Source organism: Misgurnus anguillicaudatus, unplaced genomic scaffold (assembly GCF_027580225.2).
Source record: "Misgurnus anguillicaudatus unplaced genomic scaffold, ASM2758022v2 HiC_scaffold_29, whole genome shotgun sequence".
NCBI lineage: Eukaryota > Metazoa > Chordata > Actinopteri > Cypriniformes > Cobitidae > Misgurnus > Misgurnus anguillicaudatus.
Window position 1 is genome coordinate 9,455,447 of NW_027395279.1, and position 17,664 is coordinate 9,473,110.

The window sequence follows — 17,664 nt, forward strand, 5'->3', positions numbered from 1 at the left end:
ACTCAGGATTTTTATATTCAGAAAAAGCGACAAAGATATGAAATAAACTTTATTGATGGGGAACCGTTACTTTAATTTTTAATAATCACTCTAGAAAAATGGTGCTTTATAAAAGTGCTTCACTGCCTCGTAATCATACCATTTTTAGTGCTAATCATCAATAATGTAGAACCTGTATAACACCTGTCCTAAATTGAACCTTAAGTGGTGCTTTAGTCATGCTTTAGCACCACATATGGCTCTACAGAGGTGTTTTATAGTGCTAAAAATGGCACTATGATTACAAGCTTTTAGTACAATTTAGCACCATTTTTTAGACATCTTTAGACTGATGGAATGATTAAGGAATGCACCAAAATATTGGTCTATAATTGGTAACGGCAGATCGGACATCGATTGTTTTAAAACTAGTGCTGAGCAAAGATTAATCGTGATTAATCGCATACAAAATAAAAGTGATTTTTAGCATAATATATAAGTTTGTGCTTTGTGTAATTATTATGTATATATGAATACACACACATTCATGTATGTATTTAAAAAACATTTGCATGTATATATTTATTTTATTTATTTACTTATTTATATTTGTATAGCCTATATTCTATATTATATATACAGCACACACATATATATTATGCGAAAATCAACTTTTATTTTGTATTTGATTAATCGCGATTAATCTTTGCCCAGCACTAGAAACATCTTTATATCTTGACAATCAAAATGGATGGAAAACGCATCAGAACTCATACTGTGTGATTATTTTGATTTGGGTCACAATGGCAAACATAATTGCAGTTTATACATTCTGCCATTTGAGTTTTTTACAGCATCATAATTTGAAACAAGACATTATCGACATCAAAACATATCATTCATCATTCATCTAAGCAATAAAAACGCCAATAGAAACTTACATTTTACACTCATTTAAGCATTTATGTAAGCTAACCGGGTCATAGCAAAACCGTAAGTGAGCATGCGCTAGCTGCTTGCTAACGTGACTCTCTGACAGTATATTATGAGTTTAAAAAACAACATCAATACACATCATATGTCATTAATCCAGGTTATAAAAACGATTTTTACACTCATATAAGCAAGAATGTAGCTATAATCAAACGTACAGGTTGTGGTTAGGAGACGCATGTTGTTCCAAATAAAGTGGGTGCTGAACCATCTTTCATTGGCAAACATCTAAATCTCTCCGTGAAAAAGTAAGTTTAACCACTGATTCTTCACAGTCAAACGTCTAGTAAATCCCTCCGTGAAAAAGTAAGTTTAACCACTGATTCTTCACAGCCAAACGTCTAGTAAATCCCTCCATGAAAAAGTATTTTTAACCACTGATTCTTCACAGCAAAACGTCTAGTAAATCCCTCTGTGAAAAAGTCATTTTAACCACAGATTCTTCACAGCCAAACATTTAGTATATCCCTCACTGAAAAAGTCATTTTAACCATTGATTCTTCACAGCCAAACGTCTAGTAAATCCCTCCGTGAAAAAGTAATTTTAACCACTGATTCTTCACAGCAAAACGTCTAGTAAATCCCTCTGTGAAAAAGTCATTTTAACCACAGATTCTTCACAGCCAAACATCTAGTAAATCCCTCCATGAAAAAGTCATTTTAACCACTGATTCTTCACACCCAAACGTCTAGTAAATCCCTCCGTGAAAAAGTATTTTTAACCACTGATTCTTCACAGCAAAACGTCTAGAAAATTCCTCTGTGAAAAAGTAATTTTAACCACTGATTCTTCACAGCAAAACATCTAGAAAATTCCTCTGTGAAAAAGTAATTTTAACCACTGATTCTTCACACCCAAACGTCTAGTAAATCCCTCCGTGAAAAAGTATTTTTAACCACTGATTCTTCACACCCAAACGTCTAGTAAATCCCTCCGTGAAAAAGTATTTTTAACCACTGATTCTTCACAGCAAAACGTCTAGAAAATTCTTCTGTGAAAAAGTATTTTTAACCACTGATTCTTCACAGCAAAACGTCTAGAAAATTCCTCTGTGAAAAAGTAATTTTAACCACTGATTCTTCACACCCAAACGTCTAGTAAATCCCTCCGTGAAAAAGTATTTTTAACCACTGATTCTTCACAGCAAAACGTCTAGAAAATTCCTCTGTGAAAAAGTAATTTTAACCACTGATTCTTCACAGCAAAACGTCTAGAAAATTCCTCTGTGAAAAAGTAATTTTAACCACTGATTCTTCACACCCAAACGTCTAGTAAATCCCTCCGTGAAAAAGTATTTTTAACCACTGATTCTTCACAGCAAAACGTCTAGAAAATTCCTCTGTGAAAAAGTATTTTTAACCACTGATTCTTCACAGCAAAACGTCTAGAAAATTCCTCTGTGAAAAAGTAATTTTAACCACTGATTCTTCACAGCCAATCGTCTAGTAAATCCCTCCGTGAAAAAGTAATTTTAACCACTGATTCTTCACAGCAAAACGTCTAGAAAATTCCTCTGTGAAAAAGTAATTTTAACCACTGATTCTTCACAGCCAAACGTCTAGTAAATCCCTCCATGAAAAAGTATTTTTAACCACTAATTCTTCACAGCCAAACATTTAGTATATCCCTCACTGAAAAAGTCATTTTAACCATTGATTCTTCACAGCCAAACGTCTAGTAAATCCCTCTGTGAAAAAGTAATTTTAACCACTGATTCTTCACAGCAAAACGTCTAGTAAATCCCTCTGTGAAAAAGTCATTTTAACCACAGATTCTTCACAGCCAAACATCTAGTAAATCCCTCCATGAAAAAGTCATTTTAACCACTGATTCTTCACACCCAAACGTCTAGTAAATCCCTCCGTGAAAAAGTATTTTTAACCACTGATTCTTCACAGCCAATCGTCTAGTAAATCCCTCCGTGAAAAAGTAATTTTAACCACTGATTCTTCACAGCAAAACGTCTAGAAAATTCCTCTGTGAAAAGGTAATTTTAACCACTGATTCTTCACAGCCAAACGTCTAGTAAATCCCTCCGTGAAAAAGTAATTTTAACCACCGATTCTTCACAGCCACACGTCTAGTAAATCCCTCCGTGAAAAAGTAATTTTCACCACAGATTCTTCACAGCCAAACGTCTAGTAAATCCCTCCTCGAAAAGGTAATTTTAACTATAGATTCTTCATATATCTTCATCAAAATTACAACACAACTGAAAAAACAGCATGATATGATGTTTACACACTAACTAGCTGTGGGCAGGTCATAGTTTTCGTTTCTCCTGCGGGCAAGGCTGTAGGCGGAGATTATTATGCAAAGTCTTGGTATTACGTTGATAAAGTCAGGCAGGAGATTCAATCCATATGACGACTTGTTTCAGCAATTCAGAGTCGACTCCCTACTTTAGAAGCCAATAACTTTATTAATCGTGCACGTTTTGGTTCAACTACTTTGCACATTGTTTACATTGATTGACTAGCCTGACTACGTCAGACTTCGTACTTCCGCTAAATTTCATTACGCTTCTGTACTCAGTCTGAGATACCTCCCATTCAAACCGTTTTCCACCGGTCTCAAAACGACCGTCCAATCAACGAACAGAGGGCGGGCTGAGAGCCGTGACGTAGACGCTAAACGCCGAATCACGGTTGAAGTCTGTTGAGGACATGGAGACACAGAAAGCTCTGTTGTGGAGAACCGGCACTTGCCAACTTAAACCCGAACAAGAAAAGTGTTTGTTAAACATTTGAATGGAGATTATGTTGTTGCCCCACTCCCGACAAGTTTTTGGAAAAGTTTAATTTATCAACTTTACCGATCGTCAGCGAGAAACTGTGTGCAGCACAGCTTGACGTGCACAACGATCGAGAAATCATGGAAGGGAATTATATTGTTCACAGTTAATGGTGGAGGACGCGTGGGCAAGCATTCTTTGGTGACATTCCTGATTAACCAGAAAATAAGGTAGGAAGATTTAATTTACATATGGTTATGGTTGTCTGGTGGAAGAGTTTGAGAGGAGAGAGGGGCTTTCCTCCCGTTAGACGTGAGTGGAAAGCCACCGTAAGGATAGTGTTCAACTAGCTCTGGCCCGATTTACTTTACATAATCTGCAAAAGTCGTTCATAGCCATGTTAACTCTGGTATTTCGCTCGATGGGTTTGTTTTCACATCATACGTGTATTTTACAGCAGAGATTCGATCGATGCGGCTGATCCGGCGCATAAAGCACATCATATACAAATGTTATGTGTGATTGGCTTACGTTTAGACCAATGATTTTAAACTTCAGACAAGCCCCTCCCACGAGAAGGAAAACGATTGTCAATTATGCCCAGCCAGACTCTGTCTATGAAGCGAAGCAAAATAGCAGAGGATGGTATTACCAGGCTATTGATTGACAGCTACATAAAACCTTTATACGCATATGCAGCAGGCACTTATTTTGGTTCACATGACTCGACAAACACATATTTTGACATGACGAGCCATACACATGACACTCCGTACACATATTTTGAATTCAAGCCACTCAGAAGAGAAGTCACCGGCCACCACTGGACAAAAGCTGTCACTGGGACAGTACCCTTTCCAAAAGTACTTCTTTGGAACTAAAAGGTGCATTTTAGTACCTGTATAAATAGTACATATTAGGACACTTTAAAAGATTACAGTCCCAGTGACAGCTTTCGTACCTTTATTTCTGACATATATGATGCATATGTTGTAGATGCCATAGTGCAAGATCCATTACCAAATCTTTGAAGCTTAACCGTTAACCTTTAAGCATATTGGCCAATGAAAGCAATAGAGTTAATGGTAATGCACTTCTGTATACAAAACAACATCTCAGTCTTAATAGCACAAATCCGATCAATGCAAATTTCATTTTTCTGAATCTCTCTCCAAGTCTCCAGAGAATATCGCTAGCAGCTCATCGAGACCTCTCTTCTCCTGCCAAGAGTTAATGCAGATAAATAGATGGGATTACGCAGATATTAAGAAACAGGTGCCCACATAGAGAACACATAAACCGTAACAGACACATTCAGTCCTTCATGTTGTCTTTGTCTTTTAAATCTTTGTATCGAAAATGGCAAATCAATAATGCACTGAAACCCTCAGGAGAATCTTTAAAGACCGGCTTTGAAATACTTTAACGCTTTATTTTGAATTATTGATCACCTTTATCTTACGGGAGCCATCATCCAGACACAGAGCACCTGAGTGTTATTTATTTCGCTAATCTTTCATCCATTCAAACCCTGATCAGCTTTAAAACGATTTGATTCGACAAAAGCTTATTGGCTGGTTTAAAAGTAAACGTGTAAATGGATGAAGCAGCAACAGAGAGAAATATGCAGACTAGAAAACACTGCCAAAAACGTAGGCAAAATTTACGACTAAATGAATCTATCTGTCCGTCTGTTGTTCGGCTGAAAATCCTGTCTGTCTGTCTGATGGGTTTTTCAAACGCTATCTCACAAGAATTTGTACATATTTTACGAGTTGGCTAATTCGTATTAAGTCATAAGACCACATTAATACGTTTTTGTATGATTTGTCTTCACCACTGTGACGTTGGAGTTAGGTGCGGGGTTAGGGGTTCAGTTTCATTGTTGTTGTTTTTATATGAGAATCGTACGTTTTTGCACGATTAACTTCGTAAAAATTCATACGAATTAGCCAACTCATAAAATATGTACGAATGCTTGCGAGATCAAGCTGGCTTTTCATAAGAAGTCTATGACATTAAAAAGTTACATAGCTTAGTGGTAGAGCATTACATTAGCAGCTCAAAAGGGAACCCATGGGATTCTGGGTTGATTACGGCAATGTCGGCAAGCTAACGGCTGCCGCATCTGGACCGATTGATTCGGGCCGGAATCGAGCAGTAAGTAAACGGGCATCCGGCACGAGTGCGTCAGACGGAAGCGGGCCAACGGGTAAGCCTCCGGCAGGTGAAAATCTAACCGGAACTGGCCCGAGTGTATTTTGCTATCTGTGAATGAACACACTTTTTTTTATTGCAGCATTTTTGTAATTTTTGTTACTTTAACTTAAAGGTTCAGTGTGTAATTTTTAAAAGGATCTCTTGACAGAAATGCAAAATAATATACAAAACTATATTTTTAGATGTGTATAAAGACCTTTTTATAATGAACTGTTACACCGAGGGTCCCCTTATGTGGAAGTCGCCATTTTGTGCCGCCATGTATCTACAGAAGCCCTTAACGGACAAACTTTTTTTACTAAGTTTTCTCCGATGACTACATTTTTCTGGTGGCGGCTATCGTAGCTTCTCTATGCGTTTCAAAAGCGATGGGTGAGCAGTGAATTGAGCTGTTGGTTGCAATTCGCAACCTCGCCACTAGATGTCGCTAAAATTTGCACACTGCACCTTTAACAAATAAAGTTAAAACAATTTCAACTTGTTTTATAAGTAACTTTTTAAAAATGAAATAAATAGATCAAAAAATCTAAATAAATTGACTTGCGAAACCAATTTGTTTTAACTTCAACTTCACTTTTTTACAGTGTGCTGATAAAAATGTATACCTTGTAATCCACTTCAAGTCACTTTGGATAAAATCGTCTGCCAAATGCATAAATGAAAATGTAAAGTGCATTTAAATATTTTCACATTGAGTAGTATTTATATTTGTATTATTAAAATGCTGTTTTTTTTCTCTCAAATCAAAACAGGAACAAACCCAACCTGTTTTGTACCCGTGTTGTAATTTAACCAACGGCTGAGTTTGTTCCTTTTTTAAACAACGCTGCACTGAAATAAATAAAGTCTGGATTTACTTAAAAATACAGTGCATAATTTTTGCATTCATTTTATTAGAATTTTAAGCAATTCATGCAATTAATTTTAAAACTTACTTAAAAAATTGGATGCAAAAATGATGCACTATATTTTAAAGTAAATCCTGCATATTATTTTTTAAAGTGTGGGTGGAAAATAACCCATTTTTAAAGTGTCTTATCAGCATTATGATTATTATTATATTAGCATTAGCATTTACCGTTAACAAGTACATTAGTCATCCAAATAATCACAAAATCACTCGACACAATCCTGAAACGAATCCACACAAACCTAAATAAACATCTTATGTTGTGAGAAAACTAAACAGAAATGGTTTGTGTCTATGTTTAGCCATGACTTTCCGCCTGATGTGAGCCACAGGACTGGTATTTTTCTGCACTTTAAAGAGACAGTTGTGTCGGATAGTTTATGTTTCACTGAGGTATTTCCTCATCCTGTCAGACACACATTTCTGATAGCATCTGTGGGTCCGCCCCTTTGCTTTGGATCCAGCTCTGTTGCACTGATTTCCCATCTAAATGACCTGTTTGTTTGAGTTTGACATGTCTGCATGCTTTGCATCCACGGGTTTATCCATCTTAAATCGCACCAAGGGTGCTGGGAAACGTCAAAAGATCACGCCTTTGTGCAAATGATCAAAGACTTTTCACAAGTAAGGATTACGCATTCTGTCTATAATTTATCTCGAGAGGACAATAAATTCCCGTGTGGTTTGAAAAACCCTTTCAGATTCAGACAACAACAGCTTTTAGATATTTAATCATACTGGCAAGTTTAAATGTACAGTAGATGTGAGTGAATGATGGCGGGTTAATGGTTTTCTCTACAGTTTGTATTAAATGAGGGTTGGGTTAATTGTAAGAAAAGTGGTCAGTTCGTTTTATCATCTATGATGTTGTTTTGGCTGATGTGAAGCATCGCATTGCACAACAATTCATAGCAGACTGAATCTTCCCAGCTTGGCTGCCACAAAGATCAGACTGCTTTATAGTCTGAAAATAATTTGATAGCAGTCATACATAAATTATACTGCTGCAATATGTTACCATCAACACAACATACAGGAATGTGTGAAAAACAACTTTTAGTAAGACTTTACCAAGTAAACTTTGTTTTTTAAGGCGTAGTTTACCGGCCAGGGTTCAGTCTAATCCAGTAGGTCTTATACATATTAGGTAATTTAAGAATTTTTTGATATTTTTACTAAAAACAAGACAAAAATACTAAGAATTTTTTTTCTTGAAAATCATTTTTTGCAGTGTACCATCAGTTGTGGTCTTGACCTAGCCTGACGTTGTCATACTCAATTCTAGTCAGAATTTGAGTCTGATACCGCTCCATTGTATGGGGAGCCAATTCTGCCATATTCATAAATAAATAAATACATAAATAAATATACAAGGAAATGTAAAAAAAAAAATACAGAAATAAATAAAGAAATATATATACATGGAAATGTAAAAAAACAAAAATAAATGAGTATTTATACCTGTATTTCTTTATTTATGTATAATTGTATTTTTTCACACTATTATTTATTTATTTATTCATTTATTTATACATTTATTTATTTTTACTTTTATTTATTTTCACTTTTATTTATGTATAAATGTATTTATGTCTACACGTATTTATTTATACATTTATATATTTCTATATATATTTATTTCCACATTTATTTATTTATACATTTATTTATTTCTTTTTTTCTTTGTCTGTATGCTAATGAGGGGGGCGTGTTTTACCTCAGACTTAGCAATCGATCTCTGAGTGCCAGTGCTGAAGCTTTGAGGCCACAGTGACACCTGGTGGTGTGAAAAGCGAACAAAGTTGCACATGGAGTGAATGACTTGGAGATGTGCAATATCCAAAACCTATTTCAAGTTTTAAATCATTTTGTGTCACCATAACTGTGTATATATAGGGTCACTATACATAGCATACGTACTGTACTCAGGACATGGCCGTAAATCGCCATCCGGTCGTGATTTCTAAAATGTCTTGGCACACATAAATATCAAAATGCACGTTTTCAACATATCTGATGACAGACCCTTGTAAGTGGACACTTTAATATGGAAACGCATGAAATTATGCACTATTAATAACATTTAATGTAAATGCCCTGGAGCATACTGTCCACTTACAAGGGTCTGTCATCAGATATGTTGATAACGTGCATTTTGATATTTATGTGTGCCAAGACATTTTAGAAATCACGACCGGATGGCGATTTACGGCCATGTACTGAGTACAGTATGTATGCTATGTATAGTGACCCTATATATACACAGTTATGGTGACACAAAATGATTTAAAACTTGAAATAAGGTTTTGGATATTACACATCTCCAAGTCATTCACTCCATGTGCAACTTTGTTCGCTTTTCACACCACCAGGTGTCACTGTGGCCTCAAAGCTTCAGCACTGGCACTCAGAGATCGATTGCTAAGTCTGAGGTAAAACACGCCCCCCTCATTAGCATACAGACGAAGAAAAGAAGAAATAAATAAATGTATAAATAAATAAATGTGGAAATAAATATATATAGAAATATATAAATGTATAAATAAATACGTGTAGACATAAATACATTTATACATAAATAAATGTGAAAATAAATAAAAGTAAAAATAAATAAATGTATAAATAAATGAATAAATAAATAAATAATAGTGTGGAAAAATACAATTATACATAAATAAAGAAATACAGGTATAAATACTCATTTATTTTTGTTTTTTTACATTTCCATGTATATATATTTCTTTATTTATTTTTGTATTTTTGTTTTTTTACATTTCCTTGTATATTTATTTATGTATTTATTTATTTATGAATATGGCAGAATTGGCTCCCCATACATTGAGCTATAATTATGAGGCGTGTCTCAACCGAAAAATGCCTCTGCACTCAATTGGATAGACCTACGACCAATCAGAGCAACGGAGTGTGTGACGTACGTTACGTCTTTTACAGCCTGACCGAACTGCTAGTTATTTCGCAACAATGACACTAACATTGTGATTATACTGAGTTAGCGAATGTACATCAACACCTATTATGTTTACAACATTTAGTTTATATCACAACATGAAGTATTTACTAAGTCATAGAGTAAGACTATCTCTTACCGTTTGTACGTTAGGTGAACTTCATCCACGACAATACCCATTACGTTTGCTTGAAAATATTGGAGCCTAGCATGTCCCTCACTTATTCAGCAACCACGATTCCGGGCTTCCGAAAAGAAGCTGGCAACGACCGCTAATTATATCCATCTCGTCGTGCACGCTGAGCTGCATCGCCGTGATAACGTTAGCCATTTCAGTTGCGACCAACTTTTGCCGAATAGGAAGGACGGCAAAAACATCAACAAATGCCCTGCTCGCGTTTCTCTGTTCCTCTTTTAAAATCAATGCTCTGTCGATATCTTTTAGAACAGACTCAATGTCAGAATCCACACAGCTGAACTCTACAGCAGCAGCCATTCAACACACGCGCTCTTTGGTGACGTGGTTCATTACGTTACTGTTGATTATCTGTCCATCATCGTATAAAGCCCGCCCTCACAATTTGATTGGTTCGACCAGCATTTGTCCAAGCATAGTAGCTCCTCAACGGAGAAACGCCAGACCGATCTTCCCGTTTTCACATTCTTGTGGGCGGGGCTAAGATCGGCTGGCACCCAGGCTAGTCTTGACCGGTCTTGAAATAAAATTCCGTGTCCTCTTTGTCTGAGACCGAGACGAGACCGAGTAAAAATGCGGTTGATTCCAAGACGAGACCAAGACCTTTAAAAAGTGGTCTTGAGACCGGTCTCGAGAACTACAACACTACTAAAATGCATGTTTGAACTGTTTTTTATTTCAAAACTCTTTGCACTGACATATTTTAGCATATTGTTTTGTCTCAAAATGCACACCTGTAGTGTTTTTTGTAAGGTATGTTTGTAAAAACTTCTTAAATTAAGATGCTTTTTCTTGATGAACAAAATGACTAGTCTAGTTTTTAGAGCAAAAATATCAAATTTAAGTGATTTTGTGCATAAAACCAGCAAAAAAAATCTGCCAATGGGGTAAGCAAATTTTTCTTGAATTTAGTGTTTAAGAAAAAGGTTTTTTTGCTTACCCCATTGGCAGATTTTTTTGCTTGTTTTATTCACAAAATCACTTAAATTTGATATTTTTGGTCTAAAAACTAGACTTATTTTCTTGGGTAGTTTTGCTTATCAAGAAAAAGCATCTTAATATAAGAATTTTTAGATATTTTTACAAATTTATTTTTGAAAACAAGACAAAAATACTAAGAAAATGTTTTCATGAAAATAATTTTTTGCAGTGCACATCACAAATTTATTTTTTATCATTAATTTTATGCAGTTTATTCAGGTTGGGCATATGATGTTGGCATTGTTTAAAGAATTGTTTAAGTTTCTCCCAATGACAGTTTTTCTAATTATATTACTAAAAACACCTGCATTGTATTAAGTGGATGGCAAGCTATGGAAAGACAGTTCAGAATAAATGGTTAAGTTGATTTCAGCTCTTTAGTGTTTATTTGCTTATAGACAAAGATAAATTCCCACATATCTGCAATGCTTTTGATTATTTTATCAACTCTGATGGCACACACACACACACACACACACACACACACACACACACACACACACACACACACACACACACACACACACACACACACGAAGTGCCTAATCATTTGCATATTCCACATTTTATCATAAGTTGTTTTAATGCAGTGACTTGCACTGGTCTTGGTCTCGGCCTGTCTTGGTCTTGGTCATGACTTGGTCTCGGTTTAGGTGGTCTTGACTACAACACTACATTTTAGTCTGAAGCCCTGTACGGGAAACCGCCCCTAAAGGTGCTGTAGACCGTAAAGCTGTATTAATCTAGGCATAGATGAATAATAAGAGTTCAAATGAGGTAATAGTAGACTAAAAGCATTCTAAAAGCAAATCATATGGTTTTTAATGGATGTAAACACATCTCTGTATAATTTTGCACTTAATAAAGCCACAGACCATCTGTAGAGAGAACAATTTAATATATAATTTCAGTGCATTCTTTGGCACATTCTCTTAGACTACTAAAATGCTGGGTTATACATTCAACCCAGGGTTGGGCCAAAAAGGGATGAACCCAAGCCGTTGGGTTATAATTTAAATGACTGTATGCTGAGTTGTTTTAAAGGGATAGTTCACCCAAAATACATTTTCTGTCATCATTTACTCACTCTCATGTTGTTACAAACCCGTATAAATTTCTTTGTTCCGATGAACACAATGGAAGATATTTTGAGAAATGGTTGTAACCAAACCGTTCGTGGACCCCATTGACTTCCATACCCAGGGGCGTCATGCACCATTTAGTTTTAAGGGAGCACAGTGTGCACAGCTCAAAGAAATTTGTGCATACACAGACATCAAACAAAATATTATAGAGCTTTCAGTCTTGGCACTTACATTAACAATCTGAGCGCCTTTCATGCAATAATGACATATTGGTATCATATTTACATTTGAAACGGCATGTTTTTTTTATTTAAGTTTTAATAAATGACTTGTTTAATTGTCTCAATGCATTTTGCACAACAACTGCATTATCCTATGAAATTAATGTAATTTTAAATCCATAAAGTATATAAGCAACGAAAATGGCATAAGCTATAGTCACGTGATTCATTTTAATGTTCAATAATGATTTTAAAAAATATTTTAGATAAAATTATCAGAGGAACGGATTTTTGCATTAAATTTTACCTCATATTTGAGCATGTGTGATTCTGCGCCCCCGTGAACTCTGGCGAACTTTGGCGTTGTACCAAGAAGATGAATCTAGAAATCTCTACTAATATAACGTCGAGACGGTCACATTTTAAACCATACATTTTCTACACAGAAGAGGTTAACTTCACATTACCATACTGTGAAATGTTGTAAGCGTTTCTTACACGTTTTAATTCCTCTGATAGCCAAATGTCTGCGGCTGCGCTCACTGCAGCACCTGCCGCCAGAATTGTAATGTAACACGATCAAAACGGCAAAAATCTCCGAAAAGTGACAAGGATGCAGCACAGAATTGATAATATTGTGCATATTAAACAGATTAAAAGAAGGTAACAGATTAATGGACGCTTCTTTGATTTTGAGATTGCATGCAAAATCCATTTGGCTCAAAAAACCGAGGGGCATGATGCCTCTGATAGTACCTATTCTTTTAGAAGTAAATGGGTTTCACGAACAGGTTTGTAACAACATGAGAGTGAGTAAATTACAGAATTTTCATTTTTGGGTGAACTATCCCTTTAACTCACTGTTGGGTCAAACATTTTCTGGGTTACAGAAACTTTTTGACCCAAATGGTGGATTGTAAATCATTCAGAAGGGTTTGGTATCAGAAAATGTTTTTATTTCTCCTTTCACTTGTAAGTTGCTTTGAAAAAAAGTGTGCTATAAATGAATAAATATAAATGTATGGTACCAAATACCAATCATGTGTTCTGCTCAGTGGCTCAACGGTGCCCTCCTCTGGTAGATGTTTGCAGTTATCATTTCTGTAAATGAGGTACAAAATAAAGATGCTGCTGACCTTACAAGTGATGATGTTTAAATGTTGATTATTAACAAAGTGAAGTCAAACTAAACATTTTATTGTAACGGTACTTGGTAATAAAGATAAACAGGATAAAATAATTCAAGTGCCATTTTCAAGATCTGTATAGTTTATGGAGCTCATTATCACTGTGTACCCAACACATACACTTAAAACATTCACCAGCTGTTTAGATTCTGTTTACAACTTTGCTGAGAACGAACACTGTATCGTTTGGAAACACTTGACTAAAATGTTAATGTGTTTGCTTAAATGTTTGAAATTACTTTAGTAGACAAAAATACTTGTGACAAACATATTCATTTCTTTCACCAAAAATTAAACATTTTATTAAAAATAATAATTTTGAAACAGGTGACTTCTGCATAAAATGTCAAGTATGTTTTGCAAATGACCCTGGACCACAAAACCAGCTATAAGTCGCATGGGAATATAGCAATAGCCAACAATATATGAAGAGTTTCGTTGCAAAACGAGATAAATCCATTTTTTAACATTTTTGTCAAAACATGTTTATTATTATGTTATCATGTTATTATTTTGTTTTATGGTGCTACTTAGCTGTATTTTTTAAGTTATGAAGGTTCAAATCAAAACAAACCAACTGCAGTTGAATTGAAATTAATTGGGAATGCAACCAAAAAACGAGATTTCTGAACAATTAAAAAAACGGTGGTTATCTCGTTTTGCAACGAAACTCTTCATATTTTGAATGAGTCTAAATTATCGATTTTTATGCCAAAATCAGTATATTAACTCTTTCCCTGCCACTGAAGAAATTATTTTGACATTTAAGAGAAAACATTTGCAAAACTCCATGATTACCCAATGTATGGAAAAAAACTGAAGCCAAAATATTATTTACTTATTTTACACTCTGTGTATGTTTTGATAATCATTCTGAATCTGATCTCTAATACAATTCCTTCACAAAAATGCAATTATTTCAGCTTTTTGCTAACACATTTTTTTTAAGAAAAATACCCATTTAAGAGTTTATAAGCAGAGAAAAATAAAAAAATTCCCCGTTTTGTTTGTTTGAAAGCAGAGGGTCTGTTCTTTCATTTAATATATATGTATGTTTATATATTTTTAGAACAAAATTTTCCTGGAAGGCATTTTGGGAAACTTTTGTGAAAATCACACAAAAATGCTGGCGGGCAACTTTTCAAAAAATGGCTGGCAGGGAATGAGTTAAGTAGTTTATGTTTAATAAAGATATTTTGTACATTTCCTATCACAAATATATCAAAAATATTTATCATTAGTAATATGTGTTGCTAAGGACATCCTTTGGGCAACTTTAAAGGCAATTTTTCACCCTCGGATTCCAGATATTTCCGAAAAGTTGTATCTCCGCCAAATATACACTGAAATTATTTTCATTCAACTTACTTAATATTTTTAAGGTAAGTGGTCGCAATCAATTTATTTAAGCTACATTTAAACAAACTAAAAAAATTAGAAATACAAAACAAAACAAAAAACGTTTGTTTAAATGTAGCTTAAATAAATTGATTGCAACCTTTTACCTTAAAAAAATTAGTAAATTGAATGAACCATTTTTTTAGTGTATCCTAACAAACCATACGTCAGTAAAAAGCTTATAAATAAATAAAGATGTATTAATTAAATAAATTGACCCTTATGACTGGTTTTGTGGTCCAGGGTCACAAATTGACTACGTGCTTCCAAATGTTTCACTAGTAGTCTATAAAATATAAATGTGATATTGAAAATCTTGTGCAAATAAGAAATGATGAGCAGAACACGCCAACAGTTCAGATCACATTTAATGATGTTCAGTCATGAGCAGATTCACATCAACCTTTTTTATGGTCAACACTTCTCTGGCAACTCTCGCTTTCAGCCACAAAAAGTCGCATTTTCTCTCTCGTACACAAATACATTTACAGAGACTTTAGTCTTAAACCAGCTGGCCAGATCTTTAAGAGAACTTCAACCATCAGCTGTTAAACACAAACTAACGTCCCAACTAACAAATAACATGAACTCGGTACACAGCAGTCACATGTAAGACACTTATTTAGAGTCCTCGCAGGACTAGACAATCTCTCAATAAACCATCATCATCTCCGTTTCATATCCATTCATCCTCATGAGCACCAATGTAGTTCGTCTTAAAAGAGAAAGGATGGAATAAAAAATAAAACATTCATCTATTACACCGCTATGTAACTGGAATCAAAGTAACGCACAGCTCCATCAAAAATACACAGCATTAAAAATCCAAATAAATTCACAACAAGATCACATTTGATGTGTTAAACTGTTAATATTGTAGTTTTTCTGATCTATACATACGTTAGGTTATGATAATAATCAATGATATTCCCTTCTAAGAATAATGAAAGCCTAACAGTCAAAGTTAAGTCGTGAAAGTTACAACAAACATCCATATTCGTAATGTATGGATCGCTCTGTTGTCACTTCCCTACATGTGCAGATATAGAAATTTTACATAAAGCAGTCGTACGTTCGAAAGGCAGTCATTATAAATCATTATAGTGAATTCTTGGGCCATTCAGACACAATGGAGCGGTTCAGCCGACAGGGCTTATAGTCCCAGACTAAAATGCATGTTTTTTTAAACATCTTGCATTGACATATCTTAAAATATTGGCATCAAGGTGCACACTAGTATTGTTTTTTGTATGGTATAAACTATAGCAATGCAACTTATATAACTAAGGCCTAGTCCTGGATTCATCTAAACCCTGTCCGGGAAACCGCCCCTATAACAATACTCATATAGTTAAATGTTACGATACAGAACAAAACAAAATGTCTTGCGTCCCTCAGTTAGTTGTCTCATTTAAATCACTTTAAATGCAAAAGCTGTTGCTATCGTCAAAACAGAACTACTAATAAAAACAAAAACGACTACATGAAATCATTCGTCTTAACTAGTTAGTACACTAAAGCTATTGAGACACACTCAATCTGAGAGGCGAGTCTTTGGCACATTTTGTTACTGGCAAATTGATTCAGTTCTTAAGAGTCAGGGCCCAGATGTTCAAAAGTATTCGATTCGGCTATCGGATCAAATCGGAGTTGTTCAAAACAAAAAATATAGTTTTGATCTGGATCATCAGTCATTAAATTAAAAAGAAAGGGAATGTTTTAATGTTTTATTGTCTCTTCGAGTAAAAACACTTGGTGTACACCACACTACCTGTTTTTTTACATAGCTAGTAGTCGACATGGTGATATGTGACCCTGGACAACCAAACCATAAGCAAAAAATACATTGTATGGGTCAAAATTATAGATTTTTTAATGGCAATAATCATTATGATAATAAGTTCAGTCCCTCCAGAAAACGTGATTATGTGTATATCACATGATTCAACACATAATCAGCCAAAGTCAGCATATTTATGCGATGGCCGCATTTTTTCAAATACGCTGCACTTTCGCAGCATAAATTGCGGATTTCCGTGTGCAAAATATGCGGGGCTTGCATGATTTCATAATCCCCGCATTTTTCGTAGCAACAATCACATATATCTTAGCAGAAAGTTGAAAAATGTTGCATTTACTTCACACAAGTGCAGCCATGTCCCTCGTTGCCATGGGAAGGTTATGAAGTGACGTGAATATGTGCCGTGAACATTATTGAAAAGCTGCAAAAAGTTTTTGCAAGTTCCCGCAATATTTGCAAGTTCCTGCAACTTCATCGCAAACTGCATAAATATTGCGCATATTTCATCGCATTTTTTAAGAAACCGTGTCGCAAGATCAAGGATTTTTGCCTGCAACAATCACAATTTTTTTTCTGAATATCATGAATCATGTTTCATGAAGATAGCTTGTACATTTCCTACTGTAAATATATAAAAAATGTATTTATCATTAATAATATGTGTTGCTAATTACATAATTTGGACAACTTTAAAGGCGATTTTCTCCATATTTTTATTTTTTGCACCCTCAGATTCCAGAAGTTTTTTGTGTGCAATATTCAATAAAGAGTTCATCGAATAGTTTTTTTTTTATTGTATCTCAGTTAAATATTATCCTATCCTAACAAATATACATCAATGTTAAAGCCTATTCATTCAGCTTTCATATGATGTATAAATCTTAATAAAACAAAATGGTTTTGAGGTCCAGGGTTACATATGTGATCCCATTTAGAGCACTAGAGTAAGCTGTATTTGGTAATCTGAAAAGTAGTGTATCTAGATCAGGG